Here is a 27,006-nt window from a genome sequence, read left to right on the forward strand (position 1 = left end):
CTTGGCTCGAGTTCATCTCCCAAATTAGAACGGCTGGTGGAATTAATTTAATAAAAACCATATATATAGGACCCACTCATAACCAACATTAAAATTCTCTCTCGTGGTATGATCGACATCATCAACTCTACTCAACCTCTACGTCCATAGCCGTTAATACAACAACTGATTTGAGAGAAATGCAGGAAAGAAGCCTTTGCCAGATTCCGATTTGGGCATTGGATTTCTTATATTATTTTCACTATATGCTCTTCAGTTGGCAAATAAATACAACCCTTCACCAAATGAGATAATAGAGGCTTATGAGGTATAACTTTGTTATTTTGTCTTTTATTTCAATTCTTATTGAAGATATTTGAACATTTTTTCTGTTGTGGATGGTGGATTGTAGGTTCTGCAAGACCATGATGAGAGAGAATACGGTAAAAATATTTATAACCTGTAACTGTAACAACACTTTTGTTCGAATGAGCGACTCATATGTGAACCAGTGGGAGTGCGTGAGAAATGTGAACGAATGAGTTACAGAACAATAAAATTCTTCTATAAATTTTTGGTTCATGTTTTTGGTTCATCCGTGTGATAGAAGTATCTCATGCACTAGCAATCCTTCGTGCATTTTCTCTCGCAATCTCTTTGTTTCGTCGTACCATCTCCCCTCGTGTATTTGATCATAAAATGGTTAACCCATTGAAGCTTGTTGTACCCAAAGTCACTAGCTTTGCAAGACGTCACCTTTTTCACATCACAGTCTTTGCTCCAACCACTTAACCTATTTGGTGTCAAGCACGCCACACAATAACTATCCTCACATAACCCAAAGTTCCCACATATTCCTGGTAATTGGCACTTGGCTTTCATTGAATCCTATTCGACGTGAGCCTCTTAAAGCTGGTCGTGTAGCGCGATCGTCGTACAGGTGCAGACTGTTTGCTGATTTTGTTCGCTTAAGCTCGTTTAAGGCCTGAACTTGTGTTTTAGCCATCCAAACAGACCAAAACTCAACCTATAATTACTGTAGAACCCTCCAAACATGTTTTTATCTATGGAAACAATTTGTTTAATTCAAAAACCATTTAAACAAAACAATCAAAGTGCACCGGTTTATTCATCGGACATATTCGTGCTACCTTGTGTCAAACCCTAATCCTTCCTCATAAATACCCCCCTCAGTATCATCCATTTCACATGCTCCTCTTCACCTTCTTGCCCCAAATTTTTGAACTTGCAAGTTGTTCTAGCTAGTTTTACTTAAGTTTGACTTAAAAAGTCAACGGAACCGAGTCTTGTTTTTCAATCCATTTCGGGTAAATGTTTTGATATTTCATTTGTTCTAAGTTATTTTATCTCAAGAAAACCATTTTCATAATTGTTAAAGATTTTTGAATATTTATACACGTATTTATGCATTTTAGGCCGTTTGGTCATTTTCAGGAAAGTTTTCTTGTTTAACCTTCTATTTGAGTTTGGATCTGGAAAATTTACTTTATTTTAGTTCTATGGTTTTAAACATGTTGTAGCCATCCTCGGTCTCATACCGAGTCAAATGTAACACCCCGGCTTAAGCGAAAACGCCCGAGTGTGACGTACAGATTGTTCAAACACACGTGACACTATTTTGTGATAATAAAAATATTAATTCATTAAATAAGCCAAATAACACAAGTTCAAAAGTAATTATACAAGTTCAAACCAAAACATGATCATAACAATAGTTCTTTTATTTAAATACCCTAAGTAAATCTAAGTGTCTTCCAATGCTTCATCCCCTAATCACGATACCTGTAACATATGTATAAAATAAAGGTCAGCTATAAATATAGCTGGTGAGTTTCTACAGTTTAAATACGTACATAAAAACAATACAATAATTCATAGACATGTGATAAACGAGCAAGTAAGTCCTTTCCAGTTGGTGACAACCAACGTACTCGGGTAATCGCACAAGTAAGGTCCTTTCCAATTGGTAGCAACCAACATACTCGGATAATGAGGCCCTTTTCCACTCGGTGCAATGGACCAGAGTGCAAAGGGGAGCGTATGATCATACTTAATGAGGCTACCACCACGTGCAAGTAAAGTTCGAGCAAGTAATTCAAATAACACACAAGTCCATATACAAATTGTAGTTTTGTAATTAAAATAATAATACTTGGATTTTTATAATGGATACATATGCTACCCCAAAACAATAAAACGTTTAAAAGGGGTTGTGAAAAACTCACCTTAGGAATTGAAGCAAAAAGGAGAACTCGAAAGCGCTGAAAAATGGCAAACAACCGAACGCGACACGAAAGCCGAAACAAGCGATCCGCACTAACTAAATTGAGTAAAACGAGACTTAATCGATAATCGTACGGGGTTGTTTTATTGTATAACTTGCAAGGAATTATTTTATATTATTTTTTTTATAATATTGTTATTTATGTTTTAACGGAAAGTCGGTTAATTATATGATATAAGCGTTTTAACAGCAAGGATATGAAGTTTGAACTTCCAAAATACTTAAACTAGCGTTTATAAGTTGAAAATATAATTATTGTTTTGGTGAAACAATTTTTAGAAAATTAAAATTTACTTTGCGATTATTAAACGATTTTTAGTTACGGTTTACGAAAGCGAGAAACTCGGTTTTTAGGCGTGAAATGGTGAGATATATTTTATAGTTAATTTACCTAATTTTTATTTAATTAAAAAACGTTTTTATGATTAAATTATGATTTTAAAAGGGTTTAAAATGAATTAATATAAAAGGTTTAATTAAAATAAGTATTAAAAAATAAAGGGGTGACCCGGGGTTTTGAACCCGGGTCTAAGGGTTGTGGGGTCAAGGGGTTAACCAATTGAGCAGTTCTAAATAAAAATAATAATAATAATAATGATTTTAATTAATAATAATAATAAAGCAGTTCTAAATTAAAATAAAAGCTTAACCCGGGTTTCGAACCCGGGTCTGATGTTTACGAAGCAATGAAATTAACCAGTGGACGATTTAGATATTACAGCCAAAAACAAAGAGATTTAGATAGAAGGAGAGGTGTGAGGGAGTTGTAATGAAGCTTAGGTCCCTATTTATACAAGTTGGTGGAGCGTATGCGCATTCAATGTATTAATTTGATTAACAAAAAATCCGGTGGGTTTCACGGACATTAAACACCGCGTTTTGGTTGTTATAACATAATTGATTTGTTAGTTATCGATGGTTAATGACGACATAACGCGTTAAACTAAAAATACGGGTCAAAGATTGAGGTTTGGAGGTCATTTGGAAGTTCTGACGCCGCCACCGGCGACGATGGCCGGAAAAACGGGAAAAGGGGCGGGGTAGGGTTAGGTGATTATTTTATTATATTTTTGAATTGAATTTTACAACTTTGGTCCCTCTAGAACCAGATTCTAAAATATAAATTACATAAATGGTCCTCGAGTTATTAAGTGTTATCAAATGGATTTAATAATTTTGTTTACCGTTCAACCCTTGAACTTTAAGGATCATAAGATTTACAATTTATACTTAAGATTTAGGGATAATTATGCATTTAACTCGATTATCAATAAGACTCAGGATTTCATAAACAATTCAAACGTAGTAATAAATGAACAAACATTGAACATAACGTCGGGAATACTTTATTAATGATAGATAATAATGATAATACTTCGAAACGACCCAACGGGTCGGGTTAACAAATACAAATACAAATCGAAAATTGACGAATGCCGCATCAAATACCGAACCAAAACCGAACATTCGTTTAAGCACTTTAATTAACGTTTGAGCAACCGAGTTGCATGAAACACTTTAGTTCTGAGTTTTTCTTTTTAATTTAGTTCTTATATGGTTGATATGGAAGTGTTAGAACAAACCTTGGCTTGAACCAAGTTTCGGATAAAAACCACGTAAAATCGAACTTCTCGTTTTAACGAGCTAGTCACCGTACAAACAACATATAAGAATGATGGGAAAAAAATAAAAAAAAAATAAAAAAAAACCCGCTGTAATGCACATACTTATTATTGCTGGATACCGTTATATTACACATGTGTATTACTATGTATTTTGAGTTTAATAGTGTTTAATTACATATATTTAATATTTGTGTATTGTATATGTGTAGTAGTGTTGTATTATATGGAAAAATAATAATAATAAAATAAAAGTCGATGTGGTGAACATTAGGGATGAGATCGGTACCGACCGGTCCCGGTCCCGAAAATCACAAATTTTTGGTACCGGTACCGGTACCGAAATCTTCAGTTCGGTACCGGTACCAAAGGTAAAAAATTCGGGAAATACCGGTCCCGATACTGAAACTCAAAACTTTGGCACCGATTTGGTACCGACGGTACCAAATCAGTACCGTTTTCGGTACCCGTACCGAATTTCACCATCCCTAGTGCACATGTGCGTTAATGTTGTATTACACATATTCGATGTGTGTATTAGTCTTTTATTGCATATATACAATAGCGTGTATCAAATATGTGCAATAGTGTTGTATTCTATGCAATACAACACTCACTTGATTTATTGATTAAGTTCGTTAACAAAACGTTGGTTCGTAAATACATCAACCCTTACTTTAATTTTAATACACCTTGAAAACTTTTGAACGTTTTAAATGATAAATTCGTAGAGTTAGAATAATCATGGTGGTTCATGCATTTCTAGCCTCGCGTTTATCTTATTTTATTATGATAATTCACATCTTATTTGTAGTATCACAATTAATTTAAAATTTTGTTATTTACTTGAATTTCCATTATAAATCATCGATAACTCAATTTACTTATTTCTTAATATTTATAACGATTTTGTGAAAAAAGGAAAAATTCATGAATTTCCAATTTAATCTAATTTAATATCTTCACTTACCTACTTTATATTTTATCTAATTTTTAAAGATTTAATTGGAATATGACTATCTCGGTGTTTCAAGAATATCACTTCCCAATTTATTCTATTAACGATTTATTCAAATACATATATTTTCGCATTATCATTAATATTTAAATTATTAATTACTAACTATTATAGTATTTTAGAATATCTTAATCAAATTAATCTCATCTCGAAATCAAAAACTTGAAAAGCTATAACTTTATATTAACTTCTCTTCAACCTCATAAGTTTAACCAAACTCGACTCATCGAAATTTCGTTAACTATGTTTAAACTTATACTCTCGATCTTAAGAACTTCATTCCTAAAAAATACGATCTTTAAGGACTCCGCATGCTATTAACTATTTTAAGATTGTTATAAATTAAATTTTTGCGTATTCATCCCCTGAATAAAATTCCTTTCATCAAGGTAGACTTATTCGAATCTTATACCTATACCTCAATTTCCTTAGTCTCGATTATCACGATTCATAGATAACATTTATTTCACAAAATTTGTTTTCTTCATAAGCAAAACATATTTTAGAATTTATCTTATTTTATTAATCAAACATGAATATTTATTAATTACCTTCTAAATTTACATTTAAATAATCAAAATGTTTGTTTCCTTCAAAATAATGGTTTTAAATATTTTATAACCCACATGATGAAACGAATTATGCGGACCATCCGACGATAAGATTAAATTATGGTCGCGAACATTATTATCCGAGTCCTCGGATGGAAATCATAACACGTAAAATTGTGTGTCATGATTTAGAACCTAAGTAGCTTGGGTAACGGAACGAATGATGAGATGATAAGGACATGGTGGATACGCCGCTGGTACATCCTATATATAAGTGCCCTTATCGGATTGTCATTTGAAGCGTTGCTTCGGTTATTATAAGTTCTATGTAATGGTATTTTTCTTAAAAGCTTAAATTGTTTTCAAAACAATGATGTTTTGGTTTTCCTTAATTTCAGGACGAAATTCCCTAAAGTATGGGAGACTGTAACATTTCAGATTTTTCAAACCCATATTCGTTTATATAAAATCCAATCCGGATGCATTTTCGGATCTTTGAGAGTAATTAAATTAAACAAATCTAAGTAATAAAGATTTATATTTACAATTAATACCCTTTAAGTTCTTTAAGTTGTTTGTGTTATGCTTAAACTTTAAAATAAACAAGAAATGGATTTTATACAAAGTACTGGGACTAATAATTTCAAAAACCAAAACATGCCCTCCCTTGGCCGGAGCGCTGCGCGTTGGGTGGCCTAGGCTCACTGCGCCCCGCCGTGGATGTATTGTACAGATTTCAAGCTCCGAACTTCCTTCCTAGTTCATTTCTGGCCCGAAATCGCTTATTTTAGGACATATCAAGTGTTTTAAGACCCAAGAAGACTAATATAGCTTAGATACATGTCCATAATCATTAACCCTTGACAAAGAACGAAATTTACTGGTTATAATGTTGATTTGATCATTAAAGGCCCATTTGGTTCTAAAACAAGTAAGTTACCATATTTAGTTTGTTTTAGTGAATCCTATATAAACATATCATATATTCTCTACCACAAATCATCCCTAAACCCTAAATCACCTACTCTAGCCGTCCTCCATCTGTTCATCACCAATCTTCTTCGTTTTTTGCATTATTGTTGAAGATACACTCATGAAACGGTTGACTTTGCAGACATGTGACTCTTCGTTTCTCTTGATTCTTTCACTTTCTAGGTAAGTTGTAAACATAGAAATTGTTCATATACATTCCCTAGTCAATAACCTTCAATCAATTTGGGTGGTTGAAGGGTGTTGACTGGTCAATCGCTTTAAAACTCGATAAACGGCAAAATAGTCAAGTAATTTGACTATCTGTTTTCTCATACTTCTGTTCGGATTCAACATTCGGTCCAGAAGACTTTTATTCTCATAACGTAATTTTAAGGCTACTGACCAAAACCCGACTTCCGACTCGCTGTTCGAATTCTGGTCAGTACCAGCTCGCTTAAATCTTAAATATAACATAACATGAGTTCTAAACGTCCGTTTGGATTGATTCCAGCGGCCACGAGTTCGTTTTACTCATATTATCATATCCTAAAATCTCATATTCTGAATTGTTCATAACATTTGACGTGTAGTGGACGACTCACTTATTCGTTAGCTCGCTTATTCGTATTTATATTCGTTTGTCGTTAATCTAAGGTGAGTTTATTATTCCCCTATTTTACAGATTTTTGAAACATTTTGGGGACATATGCGTACGTATCCGTATTTCATACTATATATATATATATATTCAAACAAATGCATACGTGTTATTGTGAGTGATTTAATGAAACGTACGTGCTACTTGCTTACTTGTGTTACCATTCAATCAATCGCATATTGGGATTACTATTCAATCAATCGCATAGCGGGTGTTCCTGCTGATGACCAATGCCCGATTCGCTTGGCAGCGGTCTACATACTTGTTTATGGTTTGATTTTATTTATCACACTTATCACGTCATGCTTATTTATATTGTTGTGTCAAAACTGGTGATATTTTCACTCAACTTTATGTTGACAAAACTCCATTTTATACGCATATGCATGTTGCTTGTAGTGAAGATTGAAGTTTGAACACGTAGACAAGACCTTAAGATATAATCAAGATAAACATTATTTGAGCTTATATTCATATTTGTAAATTGTTTGTTATAATTGGATAATGTGTGCATTATTTAAATAAAATAATTAATTAGATATTGTCACATTTTATATATGATAGTATCTTCGAGCTGTGAGCAATCAGATCACGCCCCGACATTTTCGCCTTAGATTGGGGTGTGACACTTGATATATAGTGGATTCTCCAAAACACATAAATTAATTACTTGTGTTTGTTTATCTAAAAATTCATGTTGTATATGTCTATGTACTTTAAAACATGTAATTGCTTAGAAGGGGTTAGAAGTTATGGGTCGGATTTTAGGTTTTGAAAGTTATTGACTTGCGTGGAGAGGTGTTATACTCATTACGCAAGGACTTGTTTTAGTTCATCGCAACAATCTTAAGGGTATGGAACCAAGTCAAGAGGTTCATAGTAGTTAGTGGTCTAAACCCTTCGTGGAGGATTTTCTTTTGATATTATAATTCCAACATTGCGACAAGTGTCATATGATAATAATGATTGTGCAACTTGTTGGGTTTCTATGGATATTTTAAACTTAGTTAACCATTTAACTAGTCACAATAAAGGCGGAAGCGTGATATTTACAAACTAAACATATGTATCCATGTGTTTATATATGTATATATTACAAGTATATATAAGATATGTTCATGAACAACCTAGTTTATTCATGTCATAAGATTACCAATAATCTATTTATTAGAAACCCGAAGCAAGGATCAAATGATACGGAAAAACTAAACTATCAAAGCTTGTAAAACTTACATTCTTAAACCTTTAAGAGATGTAGTTGATGTTGAAGAAGATGATGATGTTGATGCTAGACTTTCAAAGGGAAAATCCTCAAACAGAATATACCCCGAGCCTCCAACACACACCGAGCTATGTTAGGGAGCTTGAACACGAAAAACCGAGACCCGAGCCTCCTTTTGATCTTGGCCGTAAGCTAGAACCAAGAAAGAAAGAAAGACTTGTGTTTTTTATATATATCTCTTGAAAGTCCTTTTCATACTATATATATATTAAGATCGTATCTTTGGTTAGGTCTTGGTTAAGTAAGGATCACTCCATCTCTACCATATCCATGACAAGATTTTTGACCAAAACTTTGGGGTGTGGGGCCCACCCAGAACCGGCCTCAAAATTATATATATATTTTTTTTTATTTATTTTATACTTTATAAAATATATAAACACCCCATCTTTTATAAACCATTTTACAAAAGAACATATAGTTAAATAATCATTCCAATAATAATTATTTGAATAAATAAATTAACCAATTAATTTATTTAACACTTTCAAGTAAGTATTCAGAAACCCGATTTTCTGAATGTGTCGTGTTCTGTATTTGTCTTATAGATCTTATCTTAACAAATACATAATTGGTGTGTGTCTAACTCGTTATTGGGTATGACCCGACTTGGATCAAACACACCTAGCCACATTAACCTAATTATGTGTCTCGGGTATACGATATTCCAACAATCTCCCACTTGCACGAGACTCATAGGAAGTTAATGCTAATGGTGAATACCGCCTAACAACAGGTCACCATCCCTAGTGTGTTTGACTAAGTGCCATTCAATAACATCATCCCCTTCAAGTCCATACTTGATATGATATAGGTAAGTCTTATCATTATATCCCTTTGTTACTAGATGTCCTGTCAAATCGAAGAGACACAGAGTGATCATTCTCTCAATGATTTAACTTAACAGGCCTTAGACATCTAAACTCTCAACACATAAGAGGAACAAATCCCATCTTGACTGCATACATCCTCGTTGACATCTCATATGATATCTGAGCTCTTTCTTACACGTCATCGTGTTATCGAAATAACAAAGAAGAGAGTCAAGATATCAGACTTGATGAAAAACCAGATCCAATATGCATCTCAGGTCAAAGGACACAATGATACTCGCCTTTACTCAAGGATTACTTATGATCAGTTGCACTAACTCCATGCAGTGATCCTTGAGAGCGGATCATGTCCAATATTTGTATCCCACAAATATCTATGAACCTTGGTGGCAAACCTATGCCCTATATTCATCACATGAATATCAACCAATCCGGGTTCATAATAGTCTTAACTTCATACTTGTTCCCACAAGTATGATCGACTACGGACGTTTAGAACAACATAAGTCATTCATGGATTAAACATGCAAATATAGAACATAACTCATTGAATAATTAAAACATAATTAATTTTCATGAGATACCCATTACATTCGTTCTTATACAAACACTAAATACAGATTAAATCCACTCACTAGAATACCGAAGTCCTAATGCACAAACATGACCCTCATGCTTTGGCCTATCGAGGAGCTTCGTGAGTGGGTCCGCAATATTTTGATCGGTATGAACTTTATGAATACATATCTTTCTCTTTTCAACTTCATCCCTTATGTAGTTGAATCTGCGCTCAATGTGCCTCGTTTTCTGATGAGCACGAGGCTCCTTGATCTGTGCAATAGCACCCTCATTGTCACAGAATATCTCTAGGGGCTCCTGAATGGTAGAGATAATCCCTAGATCCATGATGAATTTTTTCATCCATGCAGCCTCTTGGGCTGCCATTGAAGCGGCGATGTACTCAGATTCTGTAGTGGATAACGCGACAACATCCTGCTTCGAACTCTTCCAAGAGACAGCGCCTCCATTCAAAATGAAGACATATCCCGACTGTGACCGAGAATCATCTCGGTCAGTTTGGAAACTCGCATCCACGTAACCCTTTACGACGAGTTCCTCCTCACCAGACCCATATATTAAAAACATATCCTTAGTCCTTCTAAGGTATTTTAATATATTCTTGACAGCCATCCAATGACTGTCACCTGGGTTGTGCTGGTATCTACTCGTTATGCTTAAAGCATACGAGACGTCCGGTCTAGTGCACATCATTGCATACATAATAGATCCTATTGCCGAAGCATAAGGAACATGCTTCATCCTATCCTGCTCTTCCTTAGAGCTAGGACTTTGGGATGAGCTTAACACGGTTCCTCTAGGAATAGGTACCAAACCTTTCTTAGAGTTTTCCATCCTGAACCTTTTCAGGATTTTATCAATGTATGCACTTTGATTGAGTCCGATCAATTTCCTTTGTCTATCCCTATAGACCTTTATTCCCAAGATATATGTCGCTTCTCCAAGATCCTTAATTGAGAAACGACTACTTAACCACGCTTTAACGCTTTCCATACTTGGTATATCATTTCCAAATAAAAGTATATCATCGACATACAAAATAAGGAACATGACTATACTCCCACTAGCCCATTTATACACACACGCCTCATCACCGTTTTGGACGAAACCAAACGCTTTGATTTCTTCATTAAAACGATGATTCCACATCCGTGATGTTTGTTTTAACCCGTAGATTGATTTCCTTAACTTACATACTTTGTCAGGATTAGATGGATCGACAAAACCTTCAGGCTGAACCATATGGACATCTTCCTCAAGATATCCATTAAGAAAAGCGGTCTTGACATCCATCTGCCATATCTCATAACCAAAATGGGCTGCAATGGCAAATAATATCCTGATCGATTTAAGCATCGCGACCGGCGAGAAGGTTTCATCATAATCAATCCCTTGAGTTTGTGTGAAACCTTTCGCTACAAGTCGTGCTTTGTAAGTATCTAGATTTCCATGCATATCGGTCTTCTTCTTGAAGACCCACTTACATCCAACCAGTTTGGAGTTAAGTGGACGATCAACCAATTCCCAAACTTGGTTATCGTGCATGGATTGCATCTCGGCGCTCATGGCTTCAAGCCATTTTTCACAATCAGGTTGTGACATAGCATCTTTGTAGGAGATCGGTTCATCCGAATCGACCAAGTAGCAACCATCCACGAGAAATCCATATCTCTCGGGAGGTTGACTAATCCTACTAGATCTGCGAGCAACGTGTGTATGATCAACCATTTGATCACCTTCAACATCCTCGTGTTGAAAACTAGTATCGACCAACTGTGTATCATCCAGTGATTCTTGAACCTCTTCAAGTTCCACTCTTTTTTCACTAGGTCCTTCCATAAGGAACCTAGTTTCTAAGAAGTATCCTTTGCGTGAAATAAACACTTTTTTTTCACTAGGATCATAGAATATATATCCTATATCATCCTTTGGGTATCCTATGAAGATACACCTGATGGATCGAGCCTCAAGCTTATTTGGGGTGTCACGTTTAACACAAACTATGCATCCCATACCCTTAAATATGAAAAGGATGGAACCTTTCCATGCCACACTTCATAGGGTATTCGATCCACCTTTTTGGTCGGGGCCATATTCAAAATACGAGCCGCTGTAAGTAGCGCATATCCCCAAAATGATGGTGGTAGTGAGCTTCGTGCCATCATTGATCGAACCATGTTCAACAGTGTTCGATTCCTCCTCTCGAATACTCCGTTATGTTGAGGAGTACCAGGAGGAGTGAGCTGTGAAACAATTCCACAATCTCTAAGATGACTTTGAAAAGCATCACTTAGGTATTCGCCTCCTCTATCGGAGCGGAGTACCTTGATTGTTCGGATCGAGCTGATTTTGTACTTCATTTTGAAATTCCTTGAACATTTCAAAGGCTTCATGTTTGTGTTTCATTAGATACACATACCCATATCAACTAAAATCGTCGGTAAAGGTAATGAAGTACCTTTCACTATTCCTACTAGTGGGCTTGAGAGGTCCGCATACATCCGTATGTATGATACCTAACAAGTCCTTGGCCCTTTCATTTGTACCTTTAAAAGGTTCTTTGGTCATCTTGCCTTGAATACAAGATTCACACTCATCAAACGAACCTAACTCATTTGTTTTCAAAAGACCATTCTTTTGGAGAGTATTTACACGATTCTTGTTTATGTGTCCAAGACGACAATGCCAAATGTAGGAATCACTCAAATCCTTTTTGAGTCTTTTAGTGGAAGTTTGATATAATGAGCTATTTGAGGTATTGTCATGAACCAATTTATAAATACCGTTGTTTGGTACAGCTTTAAAATAAAAGATACCATTAGATGATACATGCATTTCTGATTTTACAAATTTAAAGTCAAAGTTACATTGTCTAAGAAGGTGCACGGAAATAATGTTCCTAGTCAAACTAGGAGCATACAAAACATTTCTCAAAACAACTTCCAAACCACTTGGAAGCGATAAAGTGAAGTCTCCTCTAGCGACCACGTGCACCCTTGCACCGTTGCCCATGAAAAGACTCATTTCGCCCTTCTTTAAGTCTTCATTCCTTTTGAACCCCTGCAACCAATTGCAAATATGAGTTCCACATCCGGTATCCAATACCCATGTGTTAGAAGAAATAAGATTTAGCTCAATATTAATCATAAAGACATTACCCGAGGCATGCCCCGCATTCCTCTTGTCTCTTAGCTCTTTTAGGTAGACCGGGCAATTGCGTTTCCAATGTCCGGTCTCCCCACAACCAAAACAAGGATCATCCTTATGACCCCTCGGTTCCACAACCTTTTGTTTCTTTGCCATAACCGGTGATTTGCCCTTACCCTTAAGATGCACAGGAAGACCCTTTTTTTTTGCTACCTTAGCCTTAGGATTGGGTTGAGATCGATTCTTGGATCTACCTTCATTGATCGCAAACACGGGTAAAACCCTTTTACCCATGCTCGCCTCGGCTGTTTTAAGCATTGAGTGAAGTTCTCCAATGTTTTTGTCCCACCCGTTCATGTTATAATTTAACACGAAAGTGTCGAACCTTTTCGACAAAGAGTTAAGGATCAAATCCGTTGCTAACTCTTTTGAGATGGGACAATTGAGCTTGGCGAGGCGATCAATGTAACTTTTCATCTTAAGTACATAAGTTGAAACTGGTTGATTATCATCCATTCTACATGCATGCAAGGCTCGAACCGTTTCGAACCTTTCAACTCTTGATTGCTTAAGGAACATTTCCTTAAGTTGAGTAATCATGTCGTACGCATTATGGTTTTCGAAATCCTTTTGGATTTCGGGAACCATAGTCGCCAACATGAGGCATGACACTTGAATGGAATCTTCCGTGTGTTGGACCCAATTCATATATTCGACCTCACTTCCCTCTTCCGGTTCATTGGGGATAGGTGTTTCCAAAACATGATATAATTTTTCTTGTTTTAGAACAATCCTTAAATTTCGGAACCAATCCGAAAAGTTATTGTGGTTAAGACGGTCTTTAGCGAGAATAGATCGGAGAGATACATTTTGGACGTTAGGGATTATGTTGTCGTCGACGTGTGCGGCCATCTGCAGAATTTTAATTAAGTTCATTTTAGTGTTTTACCTTTTTAATTATTAATACCCTTTTATATATACCAAATATAATTAATAATTAAAATCTAGAATCCAACGATAAACACGACTCCGGTTAGGTGACCTTTTTCCCATTGTCGGTTTATCAAGGTAGTTATTCATAACAATTGCAAACCCTTTTGCAACTTCTAGAGTTTATGGGACCGGTTCGAAATCATATTTCGTGTCGGCATGTTAATCCCATCAACACCTATTAGACCCCATGTTTTGGTGACCCTCTTCACATGGTTCTAATTTAAGTCGTCCTACTTGTATCAACTTGTAATATCAACATACAAACGGTTAGGTGACCTTTTTCCCATTTATATGCCAATATTACCTCAACATATTAATTTACTCTACGCGGTTAGGTGACCTTTTTCCCACTAAGAGCTTACTAATATGTTAAGCGTTATACAAAAGGATAGTGTTTAACTTGTTATCCTTAATTTTAAAAGGGATTTTTAGTTTTAATAATTCTAGTTGTAAAACTTTAAATCATGTTCTAACATGCATTTAGTAACATGATAATTTTGAAACCATTTTCAAAAATTCTAATTTATAATAAAACCATTTTATTATGGGCGTGAGACGGCTAGTTAATAAATCCATTTTATTAAACTACGTGTCACGTGATTACCGATAATTATTAGAACCCGTTTTATGCTTTGTTAATTAATTCTATGTGACGAAGTTGATATCCTAATATCTAACAACCACATAATCAAACAATCAATTAACAAGCATACACAATTATACTAGACACGAGCCGCTAAGTTAGACCACACTTGTTAGCCGAAACAAGTGTGTGTCTTAGGTCCGATCCTAAGGGACACATGACACATGGATGTTGTAGCTCCCACTCGATCCCGCATCCAAATGCTTCGAGCATCTTCTTCAACCCCGTTGTGATCCATTGGGCTTGAACTTGGGCCTTAGCTTCCAGAAGCTTCCATTTGGGCTCAATAGGTGGGCTTAGGTCCTTTTGGGCTTGAATCCCCTTAATGGGCTTGTGAGACCCATTATCACCATACCCGGCCCAATAAGGCCCAAACTTCCAATTTTGCAATCTTCTTTAATTTTACAAAACAAATGTCCTAATACATTTTTCTATAAAATAAAATTATTACAAACAATCTATTTATTACATACCCATATGAATAAATAATTACAAAACTGCCCCTAATTAATTATTACAAACCGAAACTTGAATAATTAATTACAATTATCAACCACAAACATCCATTTTGGTCTAGGCTCGGTCTAGTTTTAATAAATATTAAACATAACCCGTTATGTCTTAGGAACCCGTTCCAAAACCCCTTGACCTTATCGGGCCTAGTCCAACCCAATAATTTGATTATGGGCTTCGGCCCACATGTCCAAAACACATGGGCTTCGGCCCAATGAAAGGTATTATGGGCTTCGGCCCATTCATCCAAAATGGGCTTCGGCCCATTTCACTCGGTTTTATTTTTTTATATTTTTTTTTTTTGAACAAAGCCAAAAAAATATAACAAGATTAAATACAAAAAATCATGCATGTTAATTTTTTTGTATAAAATCTTTCAAGGGGAAAATATAAAACCGAAAACCCGAAGGTTAGTTTCCCGTATCCCGGCTCTTGATGCCATTTGTTGGGTTTCTATGGATATTTTAAACTTAGTTAACCATTTAACTAGTCACAATAAAGGCGGAAGCGTGATATTTACAAACTAAACATATGTATCCATGTGTTTATATATGTATATATTACAAGTATATATAAGATATGTTCATGAACAACCTAGTTTATTCATGTCATAAGATTACCAATAATCTATTTATTAGAAACCCGAAGCAAGGATCAAATGATACGGAAAAACTAAACTATCAAAGCTTGTAAAACTTACATTCTTAAACCTTTAAGAGATGTAGTTGATGTTGAAGAAGATGATGATGTTGATGCTAGACTTTCAAAGGGAAAATCCTCAAACAGAATATACCCCGAGCCTCCAACACACACCGAGCTATGTTAGGGAGCTTGAACACGAAAAACCGAGACCCGAGCCTCCTTTTGATCTTGGCCGTAAGCTAGAACCAAGAAAGAAAGAAAGACTTGTGTTTTTTATATATATCTCTTGAAAGTCCTTTTCATACTATATATATATTAAGATCGTATCTTTGGTTAGGTCTTGGTTAAGTAAGGATCACTCCATCTCTACCATATCCATGACAAGATTTTTGACCAAAACTTTGGGGTGTGGGGCCCACCCAGAACCGGCCTCAAAATTATATATATATTTTTTTTTATTTATTTTATACTTTATAAAATATATAAACACCCCATCTTTTATAAACCATTTTACAAAAGAACATATAGTTAAATAATCATTCCAATAATAATTATTTGAATAAATAAATTAACCAATTAATTTATTTAACACTTTCAAGTAAGTATTCAGAAACCCGATTTTCTGAATGTGTCGTGTTCTGTATTTGTCTTATAGATCTTATCTTAACAAATACATAATTGGTGTGTGTCTAACTCGTTATTGGGTATGACCCGACTTGGATCAAACACACCTAGCCACATTAACCTAATTATGTGTCTCGGGTATACGATATTCCAACACAACTTTCCAACGTGTCGAGGAGTGTGATGCCCATAACTGGGGCCTCTCACCTTTTGCATTAACACATACATACACGCTCGCTTCGTAGAAAGATTTTAGGTGGTTGTCATGTGACGAATGATCGTAGCAACTTTTTTGAGAGGGGTATGATTTGATAACGTTAATAAGGCCATTTCAACTTTTGTATAATGATAATTTAGACATTTGAATTTAAGGGGTTAATTGTGTCATTAAGGAGAAATCAAACCCAAGTAATTTATTATTATTATTATTATTATTATTATTATTATTTTTGATTGTCTTTCAAACACTTATTTTTTTATTTTCTTTATTTTATGATTATTAAATATAAAACCATTAAAAGGCCCTCTTTTACAAGACATTGGCCGCATCATGATACTAAAAGCCCTTGTGTCTTTGGACGATTTTGGTATCTTACCGTCGTTATACTACACCAACAATGGGTGCACTTGCCTAACATGTCGTAGTGATCAAATCGTTTTTAAAAATTTATAGCTTGAAAATCAAGTTAAATAGTAAAATGAAAATATATACCCACTAAAAAACAACAGTTCTTGCTTCCTTTTCTTTTTAATTTTAATTATCTTATCGATGTTTTAGCCGCACCCAAGACCACAATCCATGGCAACCGATCTCAAACTACCGTTTGATTAAATAAGTTTTTACTTTTAGATCTTCGGATCTCATCTCTTGATCTATAGATTTAAGAGACTTCTACCCAATAAGATCACCGGCATGGCTTTCTTTTTCTTGTTTAGATGTACGGATCCAACAAATCACTGCCTGCTAGCATTAAGATACATAACTACGGTCGTTGGTTGTTGAATTATCTCTAGCAGATCGTGTTTATCATCCTAGAAACCATGACCGGTGAACTACAATCGTGTAACCCTAACAAATTTGGTGATATTTTCTTAAGATCAATAGTTTTACAAGTCGGTCTTATCAAATTCAACCCCACAGTCGCCTAATTTGAAGACCCTGAATGTAGGATGGAATTTTTGGCAAAACTTTAGGACCTACAAGTCAAGAATCGAGATCAAAGCTAGTCTTTTTATTATTGTTGTGCCTTTCTTTTGTATTTTTTTTATTATTATTTTCAAGTCTAAGCGTCTGATTGTCAACCGTTCTAACAGCGGGGAGTATTTATATATAGTGTTTTGATCAAATACAAATGACTTTTATTATGAAAAGTGTATAAATAACTAGAGTAATTATTATTACACTATAACTTTTGAAATAGAGTAAGAATTATTACACTATTTAATTTTTTATAACATAAGTACTCTAGTTAAAACTATAATTAGGTGTTATTTGTTTTTTTAAAGGTAAAATATCTGCAATCGATCGATCACATCTATAGGCATCTGTAACAGAAGATGTGGACCAAACATTTGCAGTCTGAAAGAAGAAGATTTTTTTTAATGACGTCTGCATACTGCTAATTGAACAAAAAAGCTAATAACAATTCAACAAATCAATTTCTACAGAAAAACTAATAATAAACAATTATGAAAACTAATAATTGAAAAAAAAACAAATAATAATTCAACAAAACAATTTCTGCATATAAAAAAAAAACAAACTAATATTAATACAACAAATAAACTTCTAAAAACTAATAATAAATCAACAAAGCAATTCCTAAAAACTAATAATAATATAACATATCAATTTCTACAAACATTTAACAAATCAATTTCTATAAACATCAATTTAACATACCGGGAATTGTGGGGTGGTTGACGGAGGTGTAGGGCGGCTGACGGTAGGCAGGGGTGGCCGACAGAGGTGTAGGATGGCCGGTGTTAGGCATGGGGTGACCACACAGGTGTAGGGTGGTCGGTGGAAGGAGTGGCCAAAGCAGGGGGAAGGGCGGAGGAGTGACGGTGGAGAGAGTGGTGAAAGAGATAGGGTTTGAAGAAAATAAACAGATGAATATGTTCCAGGTCTTAGGTCTTAGAAGAGGTTAAAAGATCTTTGAAGTTAGAAGCACATGGTCAATGTCCGTTTCAAAAACAAGGCGTGCATACCTTTTTTTAATGAAAGGTCTTCCAAAAAACAAACAAACTGCAGATCTAAACGTCCGCGCATGGTCTGTGCGGCACAGACAAAAGAACTTTGGAAGAGCTTTTCTGGAAAAAAAAAACCAAATAAACACCTCCTTATTCTATATATTTGTATGTTTAATAGGTTAATTTTATTTGTAGCAGATCTAACCCTTAATTTATAATATTTAGGGTTTTTGTATTGAGCCCATGGCCGTAGTTTATCTTTATATATTTTAACTTTTTTAAGCTAAAAGTTTTATGATAATTTCTGTTTTGAGTCGCTGACTAATTTAAGATAGCCTAATTTAATCAGTTTAGTAGATCTTAAGATGATCCATTTTAAAAGTATATAAAAGGTAAAAATCAAGCGTGGTCGGTTAAAGTGGTGGTCGTAGATGGCAACTGACGCGTTACGTGCTGCTAACAATTATTTCAATCGACAGGCAACTTGTTTTGCTGGGATCTTTGACGGTCAACTCCTTATCTCATGGATCCTTTTTGTAGATATTTCACATAAAATATTGAAAGCAGACACCCCTGAAATATACTATTGCATAATTCTTTATTAGTTTGTTTTACTTTAACCAAGTAATTAAATGATTACGAACATTTAAATTAAATAAAAAATTTCCATATTGATTACAATATTTAAAATAAGTTTGCTCAGTTTAATCGTGTTTGTTTGTTTATTATCCTAAGCAAAACATTAATTATACAAATATGCATGATATTCATTTTTTACCTTGTTTCTCAATTTTATAAATTTTTAGGGACCAACTCTACTTTTGTGAACTCGGTGGCTTGTACGATCAATCCGATGATCCACAAGCTCTAGTCGTCACTAAGACATAATATCGTTTCAACGTTCATATTTGGTTGCCTGGTCATTTGTGCTGTATTTTGTTAAACATGTTAGAATACGTATAATAATAATTTTTTTGTTGGACAACTATCCGATTTTCTAGTAATGAAATAAGATTAATTCTTTCATCAATTATCAATGGTTTTAAAACATATTTTTCTATTGTCATAAACTTTTACGTTGCAACTATTATTGGTTCGAAAACATATTTTTTACCAAGCGTTTTTCAAAAATACAAACTCTTACTAACAACAAAATTCCTATCAGTATCGAATATTAGATGAGATTAGCAATAAAAAAAACTTGAACCAAAAACATGCATCACTTATTCTCGTGTGTTTTAGTGTTTAAACTAATAGATAATCAAGTACCTAATTGATATAATCTCATGAATTCGTGATAAGGGTGGTGCAAGTGCACGCGATATGCAACGGGATGAGTGATGTGGTTAAGCGGCATTGCTAGGGAATATCACTCCTCGTTGTTGTACGGAGCGGTATTGCTAGGAATATCACTCCACCTCGTTGTTGTACGAGATAAGAGAGGTATCTACAAGACTTGCTATTAATGTGGGGTATCTATAAGACTTGAAGAACCATGTTACCAGTTGGAAGCACTTGAAAAACGACCGCGCATTTGTTGGCGGTGTTCGTTTGCCAAACAACGCGTCCGTCGGCGTCCACCAGGACTAGGTTTCCGTCTGTACCAAAAATGTTAGTGGCGTTTTCACGAACCGGGTTCCCACGGTTGGCTTCCCAAACCCAACGCATGAGGGATTCGGATCGAACCTTGCCCATGCGTAGAGCTAAAGTATATGCATTAGGGGTTGTGTTGTAGAAGCAAAGCTGGAATGGGTTGCTAAAAGCGGGTAGAGTACGATAATTTGGATCGTATTCGACGATGTAGTCACCGAAATCGCCTTGGTAATAGTTTGTGTAGCAGGCACAACTGCTGAAATGGAGGAAATTAATAGTTGTAAAGAGAAGACTATTGTGAGGAAAGTTGATGTGGTTCACTTGGTGTAGCCTTTTGATGTGTTTTGTAAGCATGAAAGATGTGGCATTTATAGATGGGAATTGGGATGGTGTAGCCGCCTCACTTGGTGAGATTATTTAAATGTTTATTGGTGTGGGGTGGCTGCGGAGTCAAGGATAATATGTAAAAAATTAATAAATAAATATACAATGAATAGGAGACTTGCAGGGTTAAAGGGAAACATAAAGTGGCTTTAATATGGCAACTTGTTTGATAATAGATGAAGAGTAATGGCTTGCTGGTGGGAAGATGATGCCGATTTGAGTGTGAATATTTATATATTATGATGGAGAGTAAGCTAAAGCTAAAAAAATTTGATGAAGATTACCAAACCATACATATAAAGTAATTAATTTAAATGATAATTAATTTAATCGTACCGTAAAAGAAAATAAATTAAATATGCCCATCTCTCTGATTAATTTTTTTTTCAAATAAATTTAACCAATAGTTCATTTGAAGGATTTGTTAACATTAAAAAAAATTCTCAAAGAAAGAAAGCATCAGATGTTAAAATTGTAAACAAATATCTTGTAATATAATTTAAAAATAATGAAAATGTTTGTCTTTCAAATAAATTTAGCCAGTATACCATTTAAAGAATTCGTTGGCAGGTAAAAAATTTTCTAAAGAAAGAAAGCACCAAATGTCAAAATTGCAAACAGATATCTTGTAATATATTTTTAAAACAATTTAAATATTTGTTGCATTACTAAAATAAACTTTTTTTTAACTGTGAAATTCTTTAAATTATTGTCATATGTGGAATATGAACTCAAGACCTCCCATCTTAAACTCAGGTGTTTAATAACGATGTTGGTATTACACATTAATTAATGTTAGTATTACACATTAATTAAAGAGTAAAGATATCAAATGTATAGCATTTATATAATGTAAGAATAAAAAAGATTACACTTTAATTAATGATCTAGAAAAGTAATATATCTTTTATAAGTTTGTGTGTGTCTATATACAAGTTCATGTATTTAGTTTGTAGTAGAGAGAAACCCATAGAAAGAAAGAATGAGAAATACACAAAATACTTTAGTTCTATTCATGTTAATTGCCATCATTTCATCTGGTTGGATATTTTATTTATTTATTTTTTGGGATGTTATATTTTGTATTTCATCTAACATTTTGTTAATTCCAATTATCTGTTAAGGGATGTTGCTGGATGCAAGGTGGGATCAAAGATACTGCAAGAAAGATTATTGTTTCTTCAGTCCAAGAGGTTTTTTTTTTTTTTTTGTGAACTTATAGGCGGAGTTTGTGTTGGTGGGTGTAACGGTCCTGGCTAAGATCTCATAAAGGGACATTATTTTGATGGAGAACCAAATAATCTATAACGCTTGTTATAATAATTATATTTAAAATTTTTGTTAAAGAAATGTTGTTAGTTTTATTTTGGCGTATACCCGATGAATGCAATATTTCTTTCCATATTAGTTAAATGTTTTTATTTTTTTTTATTTTTATTTTTTTTGCACTAAAACAAATATAAAGTTACTATGTGTAAATTCCAGAATTCATGTAAACCTTTTTTTGTACCGTCTTGTATAAGCGTGACCGACGGCTTGATTGGATAACTTTTGTTCAAGATTTCAAGCAAACGTAAAGAGCAAATATTATTTTAGTCCAAGTAAACGGTCACCTGCTACACGCCCACACCTACCAAGTCGGCATTACTAATATATAGAACCACATAGTAGTAGTAGAAAAATAATAATAATAATAATAATAATAACAACAAACAAATTGCTATAATTATTATAATAATTGAATGATATCATTAATACTATTACTTATATAACAAATAATAATAGTCAATTATAACAATATTAATGATAATAACAATAAAATAATATCAAATGTAATCTAAATTGAAAACTTAAAGGACTTTGAATTGACATCTTATAAAAAAATTATTAAAAAAAGTTAGTGAACTATGTATTTTTATCAGACAAATTTAAGAGTGGTTGAGAAAAAAAATAGTTTAAACTAAATGACTTTTAGTCTACTAGTATGAAGGTCTACATAGTATTATTTTTCCTGTTGAGGTTGAGGTTGAGGTTTAAGTCCAATGATAAATAGGGGTATTCTTCGGGTTCGTTTTTCGGGTTTCTGGGTTTTCGGGTTGGGTTTTTCGGGTTTCGGATTTCAAAGTTTAAAATCTTAATCCGAAACCCAACACAAATCTCTCATAGGTTTTTCGGGTTCGGATAATTCGGGTTCGAGTTTTTTCGGGTTAGGTTAATCCGGTTTTGAGTATCCTAGAAAATGAAACCAAAAAAAAATTAAAAACTTCCATGCAAAAATTAAACAATATTTTCTTCTTTGCTCGTAACACAAATAATCAAATAATAAACCAACATAAATTGATAAAGTCATAATACAATTCAAAAGAAGAGTAAAACTAAGTAACTAAGTCGAACCATAATCGTCTTCAATCAGGCGTGATTTGGTTATTCGATTATGGGTGCTATCGGTAATAAATGGAAAACATAAATTAACAATAAACAATCAATCGATAATAGTTGGAATTACAACAGTTGATTAGGCTCAGATTCTAATAACTTGAGTGACTAACGTTAAGCCTATTATACCTAAAAATATATTTAATTTCAATATTAGTTTATTCGGGTTGACCCGAAACTTATAAATCAAACCCGAGAATCAACCCGAACTACTTCAGTTCGGGTTCGAGTTAGTCTTTTCTCAGGTTCGGGTTTTTCGGGTCGGCTTAGTTCGGATTCGGGTACGAGTTATTTTGGGTTAGGTTTCGAGTAAAAATGCAGCCCTAATGATGAATAATGATGTAGATTAAGAAAAATGATTAATGAACGTTAATATAAGGCTAAATATATATAAATCCCTTGTATATAAATCCCTTGCAAGGCGTCACCTTTTTCACATCACAATCTTTGCTCCAACCATTTAACCTATTTGGTGTCAGGCACGCCAAACACTAACTATCCTCACATAACCCAAAGTTCCCACATGTTCCGGGTAATTGGCACTTGGCTTTCATTGAATCCCATTCGAGAAACATGTACACCAACTCCCATGCCACGTGAAATTCGTCATTTTTCGGTTTGATATTGTATTTGTTTTATCTTAACCCGACCCTGTTTTTGTAACCAAATTAAATATTCTGAGATAAATAAAAGTTGGTGTTTTATGTTATTAAGTTTTTGTAACCCCTTAATCTCATCCATTTCACATGTTCCTCTTAACCTTCTTGTCCCAAATTTTTGAACTTGCAAGTTGTTCTAGCTAGTTTTGCTTAAGTTTGACTTAAAGGTCAACGGAACCGAGTCTTGTTTTTCAATCCATTTCGGGTAAATGTGTTTGATATTCCAGTTGTTCTAAGTTATTTTATCTCAAGAAACCCATTTCCATCGTTGTTAAAGGTTTTTGGACATTTAAACACGTATTTATGCATTCTTGGCCGTTTGGTCGTTTTCGGGAAAGTTTACTTGTTTAACCTTCCATTTGAGTTTGAATCTGGAAATTTTACTTTATTTTAGTTCTATGATTTTGAACATGTGGTAACCATCCTTAGTCTCATACCGAGTCAAGGACCGAACCAAAACTGAACACTCGTTTAAACACTTTAATTAACGTTTGAGCAACCGAGTTACATGAAACACTTTAGATCTGAGTTTTCTTTATAATTTAGTTCTTATATGGTTGATATGGAAGTGTTAAAACAAATCTTGGCTTGAATCAAGGTTCGGATAAAACTGAGTAAAATCGAACTTCTCGTTTTAACGAGCTAGTCACCGTTCAAACCACCAAAAATCATCCTAATTTCTTAGCTTATGTTTAATTTTGTATTATTTATTTTTCTTATGATTATGGTTTATTGGAACGAAACTTGGTCTTATACCAAGATTAGGTCGATTTACAACAAACACTCACTTAAACTCGAGTTTGGGACTTTAATTGATAAAAATTTTCAAACTTGTTTAAGTTACCGATTTTATTAAAGTAATTCATATATTTTAATATTATAGTAATTTGGATTTGGTACTTTATCAAGTCCCAAACCGACTAAACCGAACAAACCGTTAAAAGTCGGATCTTGATTTCTTACTTTAGCGGGATCATGCACACTTTCACTAAACCAACTCCCCTATGTAAAACTTAACAAAAGTTGAGTAAAACTAAACATCAAAGACCCGGTTTCATATAAATCTCATTTCATTTTATCCTTACTTTATTTAACCGCATTTTGTAAAATATAACTTAAAATCCTGAAAACACAAGCCATGTTATTATGAATTATTATACCATTTATATTTCATTCTCAAAGACTCAATATTAACTCAATGACTTTCATTCTAGGACACGCACGTTAAACCGAACCGTCGGGCTCACTTACTTAGGGATTTATTCTAAGATTTTTTTCTTCATCGACGTCACCTTATCCAAATGAGTATTCAATCCCCGTTTTCTCTTCTATACTTTGGGGGTAGCTTGCATACTTTCTTAAACAAAAACGATTTAAGACTTAAATTCTAAAACCACAAACTCTAGTTATGTATTACTTAGAATAATTGCCCGATTTTGTGTACGTTATATGTCTTATATGATTAATTGCTACATGTTTATTGCTTTTGTTGGTTGGCCTAATCCCCATCCTTTTTAAGTATGATCATATGTTCCTCCTTGTAATTTGGTAGTTTTATCTATTAGAAATGAGCCTCATTTACTTATGATTTATATACCTCAATTGTCGAATTTATTTACGTTTCACATATGAGTTATGTAATTTTGCCTCATATTATACATACAAAATTGTGGAGTTGCTCACCAACATACGTGTTGACAAAATATATTTTATGTAATGCTATAGGTTCGATAATTGATTGGTTGAAGATTTGAACTATTTATTTTCCTTGTATTTTGTTTTATTTGTATGAACAAGTTGTGTTGTTATTTGATATTGAACGAAATGAATGAGTTGTTTAAATATTGTCACTTTATTAGTTTCGTGTGCATTTGAGCAATCGTAGTCGCACCCCGGCATGTTCTGCTGATTTGGTCAGGATGTAGCATGCCACAACTCGCATATTAGCGTTATAGATGTAGAATATAAGGTTTCCATCTATCTCTAATCGAAGTCACGATAACTTATTATTGTACCGTGAAAACGCCATGTTGCAATTTGAAGATGACGTTGTGGTAAAATTATTGAACGTTAAGTAATATAGAAAACTCTGTTCGATGTCTGGCAACGACGTAAGAGTTAAGTTGACCAAACTTCCTTGGTCAATAGTGAACCACTAGCTAGACGTCCAGTAAAGCATTATTCGACGCGAGTTGGGACTTTGGTAATGCAAGGATAGCCCTTTGGACTCCATCACCAAACTATATAGTCCATCGACATTACTCGCTTCAGAAAGCCAACTCACGAGCTTATTCGGACCGACAGTTATGAGTGTTTGACCTACAAAGAGAGTATCAGTTGGGGAATCAAAGCTTTGCCATAAGTAATTACCCTTACCGTCATAAAGAACCATGTTACCAGTTGGAAGCACTTGAAGACTGATAATACCCTGTTGGCGGAATTCGTTTGCCAGACAACGCATGCGTCAGCATCTGTCAGGACCAGGTTTCCATCTGCCAGGACCAGGTCTCCATCTGTATCGAATATTTTTCTGATAATAGATATAGTAACGGCTCGTTGGTGGAAGGAAGGCTGAATTTAGTTTGTATTTTTTATAAGAAAAAACATATTGAGGTTTTGTAAAACCATTTGTAAAATGTGGTGGCTCAACGAAATTCAATTTCTATTACTCTTTCCATTTATAGACTAAACTAAAGTAGGTGCTTTAAACCCATAAGTTGCGGTTGTACAATGTAATATTGTAGCAATTCTATCGTGTATGTTTATGTTTAATCAATCAAGTTTTGATGATGTCTATGAGTGGGCGAGGTAGCTAAGTTCTTGTATCACTTGAGAAAGATGAGCACTTAGGTGCTGTTTGTTTTTCAAAAGTAAAATGTCTGCAATCTACATACCACAAATGCATATATCTGTAGTAGAAGAGGTGGACAAAACCGCTGCAGTCCGCAAGAAAAAGACTGTTTGTTTTTTAACGTCTGTAGCTTGCTAAAATAAACTGGTAGTGGTGTAGACATTGTGGTAGTGGGTGGTGGGGGTGTTGGATGGTAATAGTGGTAGTGGTGGGTGGTGGTGGCGGGCGGTGGGTGGTGGTGGACGGTGGTGGACGGTGGTGGGCATTGGTGATGGCGGACGATGGTGGTAGACGGTGGTGGTGGCGGACGATGGGTGGTAGACGGTGGTGATGGGTGGTGGATGGTGGTGGTGGTGGCGGACGGCGTGTGGGGTAGGAGGGTGGTGGTGGCGGACAGTGATGGTGGCGAACGATGGATGGTGGTGGTGGTGGTGGTGGTGGTGGTGGCGGACGGTGGGTGGGTGGTGGACGGTGGTGGTGGGTGGTGGTGGATGTGACGAGCGATGGGTGATGGTGGTGGTGATGATAC

At 34.7% G+C, this 27,006-nt stretch overlaps 1 pseudogene; it reads right to left on the reverse strand.

Annotated features, from left to right (window-relative positions):
- Positions 1 to 558: 558 nt before the first annotated feature.
- LOC143599568 (epidermis-specific secreted glycoprotein EP1-like) lies at positions 559 to 26,304 on the reverse strand (annotated as a pseudogene).
- Positions 26,305 to 27,006: the final 702 nt, after the last annotated feature.

Source organism: Bidens hawaiensis, unplaced genomic scaffold (assembly GCF_021521415.1).
Source record: "Bidens hawaiensis isolate Kalapana, Puna unplaced genomic scaffold, B.hawaiensis_p1.1 tig00052359_1, whole genome shotgun sequence".
Taxonomy (NCBI): Eukaryota; Viridiplantae; Streptophyta; class Magnoliopsida; order Asterales; family Asteraceae; genus Bidens; species Bidens hawaiensis.